Source organism: Chelonoidis abingdonii, chromosome 2, assembly GCF_003597395.2.
Source record: "Chelonoidis abingdonii isolate Lonesome George chromosome 2, CheloAbing_2.0, whole genome shotgun sequence".
In the NCBI taxonomy this organism is placed as follows: domain Eukaryota; kingdom Metazoa; phylum Chordata; order Testudines; family Testudinidae; genus Chelonoidis; species Chelonoidis abingdonii.
In genome coordinates, this window is record NC_133770.1 from 143,103,151 (window position 1) to 143,121,713 (window position 18,563).

The window sequence follows — 18,563 nt, forward strand, 5'->3', positions numbered from 1 at the left end:
GAACACCCTATACTGGAACATTTCACAAATAACAAGGAACAGGCTGACCCATCCCAATGACAAGGCCAAAAGGGTAATATGATGGATAGAGTTGTTTTGTTCGAACCAACAGGTACAAGATGAGAGGTGGCACCTTACTACGTAAAGGGGTTGTACCTTGCTACGTAGAAGGATTGCACCTCAATACGTCAGGAGCGATGTATAACTTGTTTGTACCTGTGTATAAGAATGCATTCCTGGGGCGGTGTCTTGGTCCGGCCGAGGGGGCAGTGGAAAGTCCCGCCACTGACTGAGCCGAGTCCATTGACCAGGGCACATACTTGTAGTATGCCCTGTAGCGTAACAATCTGGAGGGAACTATTATTGTGTCCAATATGGCAATAAACCTGGCCGAAGTGCCTTCGTACCTTACTAGACTCTGTGGTCATTGGGGGTTCTCTTCGGTTCTGCTGTGCCAGCTATCTGCGCAAAGCTGGGACAGCACACAGAGGGAACACACGCACGCAGCCGAGTGATATCAACATTAAACAGAGCAGAGCACCACACCGGTAGCATCTGACAACAGTGTGCTTGTTAGCAAACGGCAAAAATATGGGGTAGTAACATGAATGAGTAGAACAGCTATTCAGAATCTCATTGGATGTTCACGAATGCTGTTTCTGATGCATTCTTTCTGACTCAAGCAGTCCTGCAGAAATGTTGCAGCTGCAATATCTATTTTAAGATCATAAAAAAGCTCAATATTTTGCTTTTAAATGTGAAAATATTTAGCAAATTAAACCTGATATAATGTGTTTGCTATTAGTAGAGGGGTTTCATTAGCTTCCAGCAGCTGATTGGCAGATATCCACTAGCAGGCATCATATTTTTTACATGTCACACAATGTTATTCATGATTTTTCATACACTTTCTGGTGGATTGTCAAATCAGTACTAGCAGAGTCTGGACTGTATTTCCATTTATTTTTGAGATACATATGTATTGGTCAGCAGACATCAATGAAGAACTGTACTATGGTTCTGTTGCTTTCATTTCTTCAGTTTGCTTAATGCTTTCTGTCTTCATATTGATGAAAAGTCTATTTGTTGATTGTGCTGCCACTAGTAGTGATAAAAACATTGTTTGCATCTGTGCTTAGACTATGCCTCTAGATTCTTCATTCCCAATCTGGTTTTTAATATTAATGAGAGGCTAGACTATGACTTGCAGAGTGTGATTGTTCAGGGAAATAATATCTTTGGGTAAGGTGCAGAGAAGTAAGCAGATGCCATACACTTTTGATTTTCCTGAGAACATGAGGAGGAAACTGAGCTGATGCTTAGGACTAGCTCTAAAAATAGAAGTGTAGCTGCAACGATGTTAGCTGAGGGAGGGTCCCGCCATCCCTAGTACATACCTAGGGTCTGAGACTGGATTGCACTAGTGGCAGCTAGCCCCTCCCACCTCTCATGCCACCATGGCAACACGTCTATTGTTAGCATTCTAGCTTTATCAGAAATAAGGTGGGAATTCATGGAGATCACAGAAAGGGAATCACACTTACCCAGCTCCAGTCCAGACATACCCTATGTTCCATCCTCCCCAGCCATCTAGCCAGCACACCTAAGCTGGAATGTGGGTGTCATGATTTATTGCTAGTATAGACCAATACCACATTTACTATCCACCCTCCTAGAGCAAGAAGGAAAAAGACAGCAAATTTTAGAGACCCAGCTGCCACAGCTCCTTCCAAGCACTGTTCCTTGGGAAGCACACGTATGCATAGTCACATACACAAAGCTTGTGGCAAAGCCACAATCTAACCCTATTTTTAAAAATATGTAGCACTCCTTTTGCTTAAGAAAACATTAATCAATAGTTTCACATAGTTGAAAAATGTTATTTGTAATTATACTTCTCTTAACTGTATAGCATGCCTTTTTGCTGTCTGAATAACTCAGAAAGATATAATTCAATAACATTAAAAATCTGAAAAATTGTCTTGTGCATATGTCTATAAGAAGTATAAATTGTCTTGTTTAGTTCTGATTTTTTTCATTCATCCTAGGTTTGCTATCAGTTGTGATTAGAAAATTCTGTGTGAAATTTCACTTTGGCTATTAAGAAGGTCAGGTGCAATATAAACCAAATTTGAGCCTTTTTTTCTTTAAGAACTGGTGGAGAGGAAAATAAACTGGTATATTTTTTATGAAATTCAACATCTTGAAATTCAAAAAAAACATTTTAAAAGGTCAAAAATTGAGGGGGAACATAAAAATATCATCTGTTATTAGTTTTCAAATATTGAAATTTTTTTAATTTAAAAAAGTGACCCACTCGAGTCTTTAGAAATTGTAATTTTTTTTGTCACAGTACATGTCTCTTCGCTTAACTTTTCTCCACTTTTTCAGATACATTTTCTGCACGCACTTCCTGAAGAGGTCATGAAAGAATCCTTTTGGAGCAGCTCCTGTTCGCTGCCTCCTGTTTACTGCTGCTTCGGTTAACCAAAGAGGATCTGGTCATGATTTGCCTTTTCCCCCCAACTCCGCCATCCTGGAACATCATCTCTAAATTGGATCTGCATCTCCTCCTCACTAATGCTCATACGTCACAGCATTCTACTGGATGAATGGGCACATCTTTCAATCTTTTCTCACTCTCTTTCATGCTATTTTGTGGTGGATGGGAAAGGAACTGCAATCAGCACTGCTGCACAAATTTTTGGAAATTTACCCCCATCCATCATCACTTCAATCATTCTGCAGTGCTTTACAACAGCCCAGCAGCATAAGTTCCAGTCCCTGCTTAGTTCCCTCGGTCTTCTTGTTAAGCAATGGATGATGTCCTGGAGAAGGGGCTGATGGGGAGAGAATGCTCCATAGCTTACTGATGAGCAGCAGCTAGAGCCGAACAGAGCACAAATGTTGCTGTGAGGTGTTCTGCTGCACCCAGCTTCTCCTGTGATACAAGGATGAGAAAGTCTGTCTCGCCTAAGGGTGGGAATGTTTCCATGAAATGAAAGAGAAAAAGGGGAAAGTTAGTATAATACAAAATATAGACCTGAAAAATACTGTAAAGATATATTGTGGTTTTATGCTCTCCCTGACCTTTCATAACAGCCTATGCTGAAACAAACAAACCTGTGTTCAATATCAAACATATTATGTTGGGAGCAATTCTGCATTGCCAGGCGGTTAATCTAGATGACCCAACTGAGATGGAAAAGACGTATCATCTATAATCCTATGATTGCATTAGTGGAGAAGTTTGTACAAAGCAGACTGAGATGTTAATACACTATATGTTTTCAATGGCACATGGTATTTCTGAAATACCTGTAATTTGGTCCTGCATATCCTCTGTGTAGATTGTTTCTAATGTAATTTAACTAAGTATTATGAAACAGATGATAGTGGCACAGAGCGTGGTTTGTTCTTCATTCGTTACCTCCTATGTATAATCTCACATATGCTATGGGATATTTGTCTTGGTTTTATTTGGCTTTCATTCTCATATCACTGTTTAGTCTTATTGTAATGCACTGCATAGAAACTATTTTTTATTTCTCCTATTGTTTTCATTAGAGTGGACTGAATTTATCTGTGGTAGTTCCAATGATTTCAATGGACATATGACAGGTAGAGGTAGATCGTGCCAAACCAACCTGATCTCCTTCTTTGAGAAGGTGACGGATTACTTAGACAAAGGAAATGCGGTAGATCTAATTTACCTCGATTTCAGTAAGGCGTTTGGACACGGTTCCGAATGGGAACTGTTAGTTAATTGAAAATGGGGAATGAATATGAAGTTAAGATGGAATAAGGAACCTGGTAAAGGGGAGACTCCAGTGGTAAGAGGGTGAACTGTCAGTTGGAAGGAGTACTACGGAGTCCCTCAGCGATCGGTTTTGGACCATCTTATTTAACCTTTTATTACTGACCTGTGCAAAGAAGCGGAATGTGTTAATAAATTTGCGATGACACAAAGCGGGGGTTTGCTAACAGGAGAAGACCGGGATACTACTTCAGGAAGATCTGGACACTTGTAAACTGGAAGAGTAATAGTAATAGATGAAATATAATAGTGGAAAAGTCAAGGTCATGCATTAGGATTAATAATAAGAAATTTTAGATACGTTGGGACGCATCAGTTTGGAACGACGAGGAGCGAGAAGGACCTTGGGTATTGGTGATAGCAGCGATGACTATGAGCCGCCATGTGATATGGCTGTTAAAAAAAACAAATGCATTGTAGGATGCATTCACCAGTATTTCGCCAAGTGAGAAGGAGTGTTAGTGCCTTATATACGCGTGTGAGACCCCACCTGGAATATTGTTGCAGTTCTGGTGCCCATGTTAAGAAGTTATGAATCAAACTGAACATGTTCAGAGACGGCTACTAGATATCCGAGGAATGGAAAATTGCCTAGAAAGGAGACTCAAAGATCTGTTGTTTAGCTGGCAAAAAGAAGCTCCGGGGGTATGCTGCTCTATATAAATATATCAGGCGTAACTTAGAGGAGAAATTATTTAAGTTTAGTACTAAGTAGGCACGAGGACGAATGGGTACAAACTGGATATTAGGAAGTTAGACTTGTAATTAGACGAGTTCTAACCATTAGGGGATAAGTTCTGAACAGCCTTCCGAGAAGTAGTGCGGGCAAAAGAATTATCTGGCTTATAAGACTAATGCTTGTAAGTATTATGGAGGGATGTTATGATGATAGTATAATATCGCAATTGAGTCTGGATTATCGCAATAAGTCCTGCTCAATGCGTCTGTGAAGGGGATGTTAGATGGGCTGGGAATGAGTTCCTCAGAGAATTCTTTCGTTGGGGCTGCTGTGCAGTCTTGCCCACATGCTCAGGTTGCTATCGCCATATTTGGGGTCGGAAGAATTTTTCTCCAGGGCGGATTGCAGAGCCCTGGAGTTTTTCGCCTCCTCTGCAGCATGGCATGGGTCGCTTGCTGTGGATATCTCTGCAGCTTGAGTCTCTTCAATCACGAATTATATGAGAGAGTTAGTCAATCAAATATACTGTCGAGTGGTCACTGGCTGCCCAAGTGCTGCCATGGGAGTCTCATGAAATACAGAATCACTCTTTTCACAGGATTAAGCTGCCGGACTACTTTGTTGTTGGAAATACTTTATAAGGAAATCTTTCAAGAATTCTTCTCTGATCAACGCGAGCAACCAGTCCACCCAGCAGCACCGCAACCAAGAGATAATATATGCGTCGTATAGTAGCGTGTATAAATGTGTATGGGTAGGGTTTTGTGGCCTGCCTTGTGCAGGAGGTCAGACTAGATGATCATATTGGTCCCTTCTGACCTATGAGTCTATGAGTCTATGAGACAGGCATTCATTTGATCCACTGTTGTTCAGTACTTAGTTTTGGTACCTAGTCCTCTCCACAGTGCTGACTGAGTAGATGAAATGTCTGCTAGGGAATCCCAGGTAGATTTAATGGGAAAGAGCCCTTTCCTTGAGTGGCAACTAAGGGCTAGTCTACTCTTGGGAGGGAAGCGGGGGATCGATGTAAGATATGCAACTTCAGCTATGGAAATAGCATAGCTGAAGTCGATGTATCTTATTTTGATTTACCTCCCGTCTTCACGGTGCAGGATCTATGGCCACGGCTCCCTCGTCGACTCCGCTTCTACCTCTCACCCTGGTGGAGTTACGGAGTTGATAGGAGCACGTTTGGGGATCAATTTATCATGTCTAGATGAGACACGATAAATTGATTCCCAGTAGATCGATCACTACCCGCCGATCCGGCAGGTAGTGTGGACGTACCGTAGGATTGCTTTAGGGGAAATACTGCTTCCTCATGGCTATAGCAGCCTCTAAAACTCATGCACCACACTTCTGCAGGAACAAAGATGAGTTGATCCATTTAAGTAAGGGTCCACTGGTCCTGTACCATCATCAGACCCACTCTATGTGCTGGAGTGAAGGAATCTTCTGCAGAGAAAATAGCCACAACATTCTGATATGCCAACCTCCTGCCTACTGTCTTGTTGTCCTACTCCCTTCTCCTTCTTACTCCCCAACATAGCTGAAGCACATTGGCTCTGTAATAGTGAGGGCCTCTGTGCCCACAGATTTTATAAGACACTGAAGAGACTAGATTTGCTCCTTAATAAAAAGTTCTATACGTAATTATTTATACCTGTACCTACATCTATTGGTAATTAAAACCTATGTGTATTATCAAAATGCCTGTTATTAAATATCCTTATGTGCCTTGGGACCTGAGATCCTTTCAGGACCTTTTATTTAAAGATCATGTAGAGAGAGAAAATAATCCTTTCACAGATTGGTGAAATTATATTTTTCTGTTGATGAAAAATAGGGGACTGATTCAAAGCCTTTAGAAGTCTATTGGAAAGACTCCAAAGGGCTTTGGAGAAGGCCCTGAATACACAGTTGAGACACTGTATGTAGAAAAGAAATAAGATTTGTAAGCAATGGTCAGATGCTGGGCCTGATTGACCTTTGTATTATTTGTCAGCATAAGCCCCATTAAACCAAAGTAAAGATTTGCTGAAGAAGGCCCAACACTTTACTTGCACTAACATTTTAATTTTTTTCTATTCAGGTTTTATTTTTAGGGTTTGGTTTTTTTCAGTGTTCTACAGGACTTTTCAGTCTACCAGCTGCAAATTCCCTTGCCCTCATTGCTAAATGTCTATTTTTTTTCTTTGAGGAAATAAATATCTCAGCTACTACCCTGTGCCCTCTTCCCCCCCAAAAATCCCCAAAGTGTTATACATCAGTTGTAATAAGGGAATACAATACACTCACAAACAATGAAGCCATAACCAAAATGCCTTGTCTGAACTGCGGTTTTCTCTATCCACATTTTATAAAGTTTAGATTTCAGATAAAATGTAGTGCCTTTGGGGAAACCAATTAAAGTCTGGATTTTATCTTTTTGTTTAAATGTTTCCCATTTTTTGTCTCCATCAATAGATGTTTTAAGATGAGAGCAATATTACATAAAATATGCTTTAAAATATCATACTAAATATCCTTTAGGCTAATTTTCAGTTCAAGTTAAGCCATTCCCATGTGTCTATCAAGACACATAACATTCAGCATTTTCTTTCCTTCTTGATTTCCAATTCTTTCATCTTTCTCTCTTTGGTGCTATGGGAGAATTAAAATGCACCAACACTTGTTTTGTTCACATGGACACTTGGTTCTTTATTTTTTTCCCCAAGTATCACCTGTATTGTGTATTGAATGCTTCCTTTGAGATGTATTATTCACAGTTAAAAATGATGGAAATTGCTGGCATGTAGTGACATCTAGGGCTAACATCCATTTGTATTTGCCAGGATTTCAAATACAGTTGCAACCAACTTGTAAGTCTACTAAATTCACCTGCAGTTTTACTTGATTGGTGAGGTGTGTGCTGCAGTACTGCAGTTGTTGTTGGAGGCTGGGACTGTAGTCATGCTGTATTATATGATATAATAGCACATGATGTTGTGTGCAATTAGTGTATTTGCTTCAAGAAAATTCTCACCAAAAATATTCTTTTCCCCAAAGTTTTGTGACATCTAAATCGTTTTGTTTTATATGAAAAACTAGAAGAGGCTCTGGCCCTACTTATGAGGGTTTAGTTCCCTCCATTCACGTAAAGCGGCTTTCTGGACTATTAATCATACTTAGTGCTTATACAGCACTTTTCAGCTGTTGCTATGAAGGGGCTTCACAAGTGTGAATGTGTATCATTATCATTGTTATATAGATGTGGAAATGAGGCACAAGGAAGGTTAATTTACATGCCAAAGATCACATTGTGAAGCATGACAAAGCTGGGAATTAAAACTCAACTCCTGATTCCCAGTCATGCTTTATATCTGGCTGACAACATTGTCTCCTTGCATACTCCTACTGAATTCCTAATGCATTCAGCTGGCAAGCTGGCTGGGTTACCTAACTACTTGTGGATGATATGTAACAGAAAATCTCTTTCTTTCAGCCTAAACAGCAAAATATTAGTCTTTTCCCTGGTACGTGGTTAATTCTGTTTGTTGTACTAGGGCAGCTACAGTTATGGGCTGATACTGGCATATTAGAGACAAAACATGGAGGTAAGGGAAGTGATTTCTACCCTACACACTATTGCCAGTATCAAACTCCCACAACTTGCGCCCAGGCACAAGTAAGAATATCTCTTTGGGATATTCACAAAACTGATTGCCTACCAGTTCTACAGTATTTTAAGGGATGGTGAAATTATTACATTGAAAAATAGTCACCAGTGTGACTAGAAGGCTGAAAAGCTGCATGTTAGTGAATAAGGAATTGATGGTTGAGATAAATACATCACAAGTTTCTCCCTTCAGTTAAAGTAATGACAACATCGAACGTCCCTACATTAAAAAGTTGACATGACTATCAACTGGTATCCACCAGCAGGACCAACAAAGGTTGGTCTGCAAGAAGGGAAAGGTTTTAAATAAACAAAGAACAATATTTTACTGGAAAGCTTCCAGATATCTTGAAGTGGTCAGTTATGACAGGGCTTCTCTGTTGCAGATGATCCTTCATGCAGTTTTCACAGACACAATATGATATGTTGCATATTGCTTTTAGAAAATAATTAAATGGAGGCATACTGTACTTTCCAACACAAGGATGTTAAAATGGTTCTGAGATATATTTATCAGTGTCATTCTCCAGCTGTAACAGTGTTATAAATACATTTTTAGAAAAACAGTGGCTGTCACGGTTCACACAAAATCTGTTTTTTTAATACAATAAGTGATGATGCTAAATACAGCTAGAATAAAAGGCAGGAAAAATATTTTTAAAAGGCAATGGGCTGGAAACTTTTATGACATCTTACTTTGACCTTTCCAGAATGTTTTTATTTTTACTGTAAATATGATATTGTCTAAAAGAATTTGCTAGCAAAACATTTCAGCACCCGGAAGCTCTTATTACAACACTGAAGGCTAGACTTATCCAACATGTTGACCTCTTTTGAAATCCTGTCCACTTATTTAGGTGGTACAATAGGAGAAGAACTCTCTTGAAAAGCTTTCCTGTCTAATAAGGTATTTCTCACTCAAAGGTTAGTCCTGGCAATGCTTATCCAGTGCAAAGAGCTGGGATTCTGTTTTCATGAGACATCCCCACTGGCAGGCACTCTGGGGGCCTGCCAGTGTGCCACTTATTCTGCTCTTATACAGTTTCAGGCTATCGTCTTTTAGCCCTCTGGGGGCCCTTTTCAAAGAACCCTTTTGGGGTTTGTTTGTCATTGTCAATGCTCATGTCTAACCCTGGACCAAACAGTGAATAAAGTACTGTATCCACAGATGTCCATTGTTCTCAGTTTTGATTGGAAAAAAAACGAGGAGTCCTTGTGGCACCTTAGAGACTAATAAATGTATTTGGGCATAAGCTTTCGAGGGATATAACCCACTTCATCGGATGCATGGAGCAGAAAATACAGTAAGCAGGTTTAAATACGCAGCACATGAAAAGTTGTTAGTTGTCTTACCAAGTGGGGGGGGTCCGTGCTAATGAGCCAATTCAATTAAGGTGGACGTGGTCTATTCTCAACAGTTAACAATAAGGGTTGAATACCAAGGGAGGGAAAATCACTTTTGTAGTGCTATTGAGGCCAATGCAATCAAAGTGTCCTATTTCAAACACTTGACAAGAAGATACAAGTATCAGCAAGGGGAAATTACTTTTTGTAGTGACCCATCCACTCTCAGTCTTTATTCAGGCCTAATTTGATGGTGCTCAGTTTGCAAATTAATTCCAGTTCTGCAGTTTCTCATTGAAGTCGGTTTTTGAAGTTTTTGTTGTTGAAGAATTGCCACTTTTAAGTCTCTTATTGAGTGTCGAGGGATATTTAAGTGTTCTCCTACTAGTTTTTTAATTCTATAATTCTTGATGTCTGATTTGTGTCTATTTATTCTTTTGCATAGGGATTGTCTGGTTTGGCCAATGTACGTGGCAGAGGAGCATTGTTGGCACATGCTCATTTACCAATGTTTTATCTGCCATCATACCTGCCTACTGTATTTTCCACTCCATGCAGCTGAGGAAGTGGGTTTTAGCCCATGAAAGCTTATGCCCAGATAAATTTGTTAGTCTCTAAGGTGCTGCAAAGACGCCTCATTGTTTTTGCTGATGCAGACTAACACAGCTACTACTTTGAGTTTTGACTGAGTTAGCCCAGAGACTTCACCTTCCCTCAGGTGACAAGTCTCACTTCAACAGTTTTGCAATCTAATATTATGCTTTTTACATATCTCATAAATGATTTCCCATACAAACACCTTGCAATAACCATGACAATTAGCTAGTCCTTAGCTCTCAGCAGAGACTACACTATGACATTTCAGGGTACATTTCAGACCAAAGTGGGGCTGTGTCACCACCAGCCCTGGGGTGCCTCACAAACAGCCTGCCAGTATGCAGTGTGTGTATAGCCACAGCCTGGCCCAGTAACTCTGACCCTACCAGTCTGTCAGCAAAAACCAACCATACTCTGGCTTCCAACAACCTTGTTTACTATGTCCAGAGTTGCCAACATTTCTAGAACAGACATTAATTATGTGGCCACCTATGTCCTTCCTCTGTGTTCTGGCACAGCCATTCCTTTTTGTGATCCTTCGAGGAGGGGAGGAACCTCCAAGTCACTCCCCTATTTGGCTTTCTGAGAGGAGAACAAAGTATGTCTCCTGTTGCGGCAGTGCCAGTGAGGTCAGGAGGAAGAAAGGGGTAGGAAAGAGCTTAGCCCACGACTCCATTGGTCTTTGCAGAACTCAACTCATTGTACCACATTTTCAGGAAATTCGGGAAAGGAGAGAGGCAGGTGGGGGATGAAGCCACAGTCTTTCACTGTGAATGTCCCATTCATGAGACAATTCTGCCTATGATTCACCTCTGGAAATGATGACAATGTAGCACCAATGCAGGGAGAGGGGAGAAAGTAACCTCCAGCCTACTCTCATCTTCTCTAGTTCTGCTCCTTTCACTTTATTCTCACCTGTCCCCTGCTCTTTTGGACTCCCCCAAGTTGAGTAAGAGATATGAGGTGTAATGGGGGGGGGGGGCTTTGCTGAAAATTAGGGAAAGGGTGTGCAAGAGCTCACCAAGTCATCTTAGTGTGTCATGACTGTCATGTGACCCTGCAATCTGTTAGGTGACAAACATCTTTTCCAAATCATTTAAAAAAATTAGAAGTGGCATCTAAATGCCTAAGTTTTTTGGTGTTTGCAATTTTGAGTCACCAAAGTTTGAGCACTTCAAAATTCAGGTTGCTCATGCATGTGGAATTTACACATACTTGACTGGATAGGCACATGTAAATCTCAGTTCTATGGCCCCCAGAATTGTCAACACAAATATAGAGGGCAGGTGGCTGCCACTTTTTAGTGTTTCATCTTATCTCATACGATTTCTAGCCTTTATCAAGCTTTTTTGGCCAGGTAAACTTCAGAAGTAAAATTATTTTCAAGATCTTTCAGTTCACAATTATCAAAGATATAATTCAGCACCTTTCCTCACATGTTAAAATTCAGTTTTGCTTTTGAAAAAACCAAACAGGTTTCTGTATTTTTTCACACATCACAGCATTTTAAGTAAATAAATACACTTTTGACTTGTTGTGATAAAATGCAGAGAGGAAATAACTACTTCAGGAATATGAATGATGGAATCTGACTACAAGCCCATTAACAGCAGCAATGAGCCACGAATAGAATGACATGCCTGTCATAAGGAAAGTGCCTTTGCTATTTGTTAGTCAACTGTTTTATTTTGTATTCAGGTGAAAAGATAAAATTCCAGGATGTTCTTCCATTTATCTCCTTTATTTTCCTATCCTAACCCACAGATATCCCAAATTCAGCAAATCATTGAAACACATGCTGAAAGTGCTTTGCTGAATAAAGATAGATTTAAGCATGTGCTTATCTTTAAGCAAAGATCCTTATCAAGATTATCCTTATTCACCAAAGCACCCAGAAATGGGACTTAAGTATCTATTTAAATGATTTGCTGAGTCAGTACCAAAGGCTAGGATATCAAGCAGGGTCTGATAATAGGAAGACAAACACAGCACTCCCTCCAAAGTGTTCCCAGGCCTAACTGGCCCACCAAGAAAGGAATGAATGGGAGTTTGATCCCTCTTTTATGTGAAGTCAAATTTCAGTGACTTCAGCTCATCAGATCAGCCATATTTTAGAGTCTTTTGTAGGTCTAGTTGAATTTTCCCAAATTTTGATTTAAAATGGTGTCAGCAACACACCACCCACACCCTGGCTTCTGCCAGCCTAGATTACAACCTGCAGAGTGACCTTAACACACTTCCAGTCCTAAATTTTCCCCAAACACATTTGTTCCACACACTCCAGACCTCTTCTAGACAGTCCAGATATTACAGTTCTGTTGCCCTCTAAAGGTTCAATATTCAGCCGTTTGCTACTTTAACTGGAGTTACCCTACAGTTCAGTTTAAACACAACAGAGTTGTGCAAATTAAAAATAAAACACGTTTATTTAACTAAAGAGAGATTGTAAATTGAATATAAGTATACGGTATTGAAGTCAGAAATGGCTACCTAAGAAATAAAGATAAAACACTTTCTAGTAACTAAAACTTAACAAGCTAGACTTGATTCAAGCTAATATCCTCATGGCATGATCCCAGCAACATGGCTGACCAAATTCTTAGGTCCTGAACCCCCAAATTCAAAGGGCTGGTTCCTTTGCTGTCTTAGGTAAGAAGGGGGCAAGAGATATCTTGAGTTGTTTCTGCACCTCACTTTTATAGTCTGGTCACCCTTGGAAGTAGATTCTTCTGAGGATTATCCCTCAAAACAAAGTTTATTCAAGCAGTAAAGAAGGCGACATGGAGTCTGTTGGTGAAGGTAGCTTCATGCTCTTTCTTCTCCTCTGTGTATGCTGAAATGGAGATTTGCCTTGTCTCCTGTCATTTCTTCTTCTTGCTGTCTCAAGGTCCCCCATTTACTACTTATATGTAAACTGAGGTGTAAACAGCTTCCGTTGTTTGGGATAGACTTGTTTAATGACTTTTGCCAAATCAGCATTGTGTGGGTTTGAACATGTGCTAACAACATCATGCAGGGGGAATTCATAACTTTACATATAATATTGCTACATATATTTCACCATGATACTATTGACGAGCAGGCTATTAGTTTTCAAATGATACCTCACATGGAATATTTTGTACAAAGAGTATTACAATAGTATGTAGGATGTGAATACAGGATCACTTTTGGTCAGAGGCAATGTCGGGGGGCATGCAGGGTCATGTGCCCCCCAGTTTTTTGCCATCGTTTATATGCACTGCCCTGAAAACTGCTGCATACCACCAGAACCTTTAAACTATGCCCCCTCCCCCCACACACACACATCATCCCTGCGTTCAGTCACATTGTTCGTTCTAAATTTTTAGAACATCACGCTTCAACAACTTGTTCTTTTTGTTAATGAATTAAAAAGCATATAAACAGTAACTTAAATAGTTTGAAGCATAAATAGATATAAGCATAACTAGACTTAGCTATGTGGATATCCTAAACAAGTCTGTCTCATAATCTTCTCTTCTACCTTAAGCCGGTAATTCAGGTTTCAACTTTCAGTTCTCACAATTAGAACAATCTATTCCACTGGCTCTGCTTCCTGTTAGTAGCTAAAAAGAGCTGCTGTTTTTCCATCAGGGCATTTTAAACCCATCTCTATCATTTTTCTATTCTTTCCCTCTGATTTCATTTCCATTCCTTCTGTTCTGCTTTCCTTTGTTTGCCTTTTTGGTTTATTTTTTTCTTGTGTCCATTGCCCATTTTTCCCCAATGTTGACCATACTGACTCAAAATCACTTAATGTTTCATGATGCTATCGACCAATCTGAACCCAAAAGTAACAATGCTTTGTGGGTAGGAGAAAGGCCAGAAAGATAGCTCAGTGGTTTGAGCGTTGGTCTGTTAAACCCAGGGTTGTGAGTTTAATCCTTAAGGGAACCATTTAGGGAACTGGGGTAAAAATCCATCTGAGGATTGGTCCTGCATTGGGCAGGGGGGTTTGATGACCTCCTGAGGTCCCTTCCAACCCTCATCTTCTATAATTTAAGTTATAGCTACACATTGCTAACTGTTGTGATGGCAGACATGGAATTTTATTAGGAATCTGTGAAGCTAACTTGTAAACAGAGCTATTAAGCATGAATGTAAAACAGATACATTTCAAAATCAATTTCACAGTCAACATGTATTGATCAAAGCATGAAAACTGTTTGTGCCTCTAACCAAATTTGTGATTAAAAAGTAGTGTGAAACCAAACTTTAAAAAAATCACTACTGATGAATAAAAGTACATTATATTTAGAATCCTTATATTCATACAATTGTATAACTTTAAAACTCACTGCAGTTACTATAATCTTTGCATAATTTATATTCTGTATACACAGGAAAATACATGCCTGTCAAAGTTTGAGACTTGCAAATACTCTTGGTGGTCTTAAGGTATTTGTGCTGTGCCTGGCTACAGACCCTGTGTTTTCAAATATATATTAAGCCAGATGAGAGTGAGCCTGTATAGTCTATAATGTTATCCAATCTTATATACAATATTAATGGTAAACACATTATACAATATACATATTATGTAAAATATCATGGTTTTGTATACATTATTTAAGCTCTTCTCAAAATGTTTTTCTTATGTTAAACCAAAGGAAGATGTGAAGTATTTGGCTACCTGTAAAGACATAACAGAGAAACAGATGCCTTTACACTTTAATGTATTCTAAAATGCTATGTCTGGAATGTTCAAAACAAATGTTTTGCCTTGTGTTCATGCATCTTTGTTTTAGTTTAACATGCAGGGGCTGAATAAAACTGAAAATGTGATATGTATGCTATGTTGAAACAAGCATGAACAAACTACAGTTACTTGGTTTTGCTTAGAAAACACGTAAAAGCAGCAAAATAAGAGATGAGTAGTAGGTTTAAGCTAATACAAAGAAAATCATGAAACTTCTCCCAGTTAGATATAAATACAGGGGGATAAGCACAAAATTTTTGATAATTTGAGTGCTGCAACTGCTGTCTCCCAGAGGTGGTTGGTAACATATGTACTCTGCCTTTCTGTTTTATGCTGTATTAATCTTTGACTTGTAACCTTTGATTAACCAACAAGGATTAAGCCTTGTTATTAATTTATATTGAACCCCTAAAACCACTCTCCTGGTTTTTATCTTTCCCTTTTCCACCTCCCCTACATCAGCTTTCCAATTCCCTCTCCTTACCTGTCGCCCCTCCCCCTCTCTCTCTCATTTTCTGTCCTAGAAGAAACTCCATGCACCTACACTCGTCGGCTGCAATCCTAACCACTTTTCCTCCTCAAACACTCCACCAATTCCAGCACCGTCACTAAAGATGTTTTCGTGGGGAGGGAGATGACAATGTGTGTCTGCACCAGCAGTAACAGTAAGAGGGTAATAACTAGAAAAGAGATATGTATGTGGCCTGTGCTTGTAACAAAGCACCTTGTCCTATGACCTAACCAGTCTCACCCCCCTCAGACTTGTATACCTAATCCTCTTTCTGGTTCAAGCATGCCATTAACCCAATCTCTCTAATCCCAAAATGAAAATAGCAGCAGAATGTTAACATCATGCTTCTGTCTTGATATGAACAATGACACAGATAATTTGTTGGGACTTTTGAGCAAATCTAAGCCCTTTGGGAAAACAGACTACGGCCTCTTGCTCTAAACTCATGGTAATTTCACTCATATGACATTTATTTCATGGGCACCTCGTGACATTGGATTGCTTATGTGCAACAGAATACACACCAGCAGTGATTACTGCTAAGGTAGGCACCACAGAGGGAGTTAAGACAATATATTGAAACAATACATTGCACATCATGATCAGCATGAGTTAAGAGGAGGCCTATGCTTTCAGTCGTACTGCACCTTTCTCTCTGCCTTTCTTAACTGGATCTCTGCCAGTTATCTGCCTGCCCTAATAAATTAAGTTAGTAAACAATATGGGTTACCATACTGAGAAGTACTAACGAAGGGAAGCCCTGATAAAGGCAATAGATCAATTGATGCTAGGATTTTTAAGATACAGCACCTCTGTTACCCGGGGTTCTTTCAACCCAAAGCTCTTGATAACTTTACTCTGTGCGAGGAGTGTCAGGAAATAAATCAGGGGAGACACGGCCATCCAACCGATAGATGGCTGGCAAAAACAGGACAACACAAGAGTGCTTTCCCTTAAAGCTAAACTTTACTTAGTCTCAAGCACTTACACACGTCTGCAACAAGTTAATAAAACACCCCCAACCCTTGATAATTACCAAAGCTGAGTGTGGCTTTTGAGTGATACAGCGGCTGCCCAGCTGCCCTTGGGTAACACAAGATGCATCCAGAGGGAGAGGCCAGTCCCAAAATGAGTCCCACCTGTCTCAAGCTGTTTCCCCTTATTTATACATTAGTAATTAAAGAAACCTTGTTAAGTAAGCAGTTTCAAGCAAGAAGTTCCTTCTGATTATTGATTAACCAGGTGTGGGTCTTTCCAGAACTTGCAGCCTTGAGACCTCAATAGACGTTCCTGGGGCATATCCTACTCTTTGAAAACGCATGTATCAGCAATTTTAACTCAATTCTTATTAGGAAGGACATGGGGTCAAGCTGCCCTTTCAGTGGCACCCTAAACCCCCTCCCCTCCTGCCTTGGTCAAGCTGAGATTTGCTTTTAACAGCTTGCTGACTAGGCTGTCTTTAACAATAAGTCATAGTCGTTTCAGGCACTTTACTAGTTTGCCAAAGTCTCCTCATAGACCTCCATTTACCATGTTTAACTGCTTTGTCCCCATAAAAGATTCAAGCAAAAGTCTAAACTGGAAGCTGCTGATCAGAGAAAATCTGAGACTGATAGTGCTTTCAGCTGTCTCTGTTTGTGGCATCAGTGGCCTCATAGTATTTCATTTGTGAGCCCAAGGGGCATTTTCAACTGTAATTGTCTGATTTTGGCAGCAGGTGAAGATCACAATATTCTGCTGATAGAAAGGAATGGGCAATCAGTTAAAGAAATCTCCTCTCTTTTGTATAGTAAGACCTCTTTTTACAGATCGCTTGTATGATAAAATATGAAGTGTTTCTATGTACAGGCCTATAGAACAAAAACAGAGTGAGTGGCCGCATTCTAATGAATCATCCGTCACTTTAAGTAGCATATTCCAAATCTGATTACAGTACTTTTTTTCTCTCCGAAAGTACCTAAAAGATGTTGATGTAGGAAAGTAAAACATTTGAAAGTATTTTGGACCAGAAAAAAAGTCTGCATCAAAGCTGTTTTGTTTTCTTTGCCGTTCCCTGGAGCTGCCTGCAGTGTTATTGGGTGGAGAAACTTAGACATGGCAGTACCACTACTATCAGGATTATCTTCTGGAGGCTTACCATCCACTTTCTTCTCCTTCCTGGTTGGGGGAGTAGTAGTGAGATTGGGTGTCAAACAGTCAGGCAGATGTGGCATTTTACCCATTCATGTTGGACCAAGACAACAATGCTAGGGGTTAAAAAAACTAAATACCAGAATCATTTTCTCTCCTCCCCCTCATCACAGATTGTTTGCATCATGAATATGGGAGAGAAACTGATCCATCAATATCAACAAGGTTCAGGGAAGGTTCAGAGAAATGCCAGGCAAGTAAACAAAGTATTGCAGTTCAATAGGAAGAATGCTTAGCAATCCTTTGTTTACATTGTAAATGTCCTCATCTCCTACTCTCTGTATGCTACTCTTTGTCCCTGGATGACCTTGTCCCTTCTCTGACTCAGATACCATCATATGCTGAAAATCACCCTCTTACCCTCAAGTATCAGAGGGGTAACCAGAATTGTCTGGATCTGTAAAAAGCAACAGAGAGTCCTGTGGCACCTTTAAGACTAACAGATGTGCCACAGGACTCTCTGTTGCCTCTCACCCTCGAATCTCCTCTATTTGTTCAGTCTTGTTTCCGTGACTGGCTTGCTTACATCTCATCCTGATTATCTTGCCACCAAATTAAACTCAGTGCAACTAAACTAAAAGACCTAACTTTTTTTTCCTCCCAGGTCATCTCTTCTTCCTTTCTTCATCCCTGTCACTGATGTCACTCTCCTCCCCATCACCTAGGCTTGCAATCTGTGTTATATTTTATTCCTATCCAGAGCCCAGTCTAGGGCTATATTAAAAAGTGCATCTGCACAAAATGCCCTGTCTGTGGCCAAATACATGGTGTTGGAGTAGTTGCAATAAAGTTTTTCTTTTTGTTAGAAGAAGATGAATGGAAGGATCAGATGGAGAAAAAGAAGGTGATTCAATAAAGTGAATCCCTTTAGACAATTCTTGTTCTTCCTATAGAAGAAGGTAATATAAGCAATATTCCCTCCAGGCCTACTGTACCACCTTAAAAAATCCAATTTTTCATTTCTATTTCTCTGGCTGTAATGTTTGCCTTTGTCTTATTTTTTCCTGTCCTGACTCCTGTAACCTACTCTCACTGGTACCCCAAGTT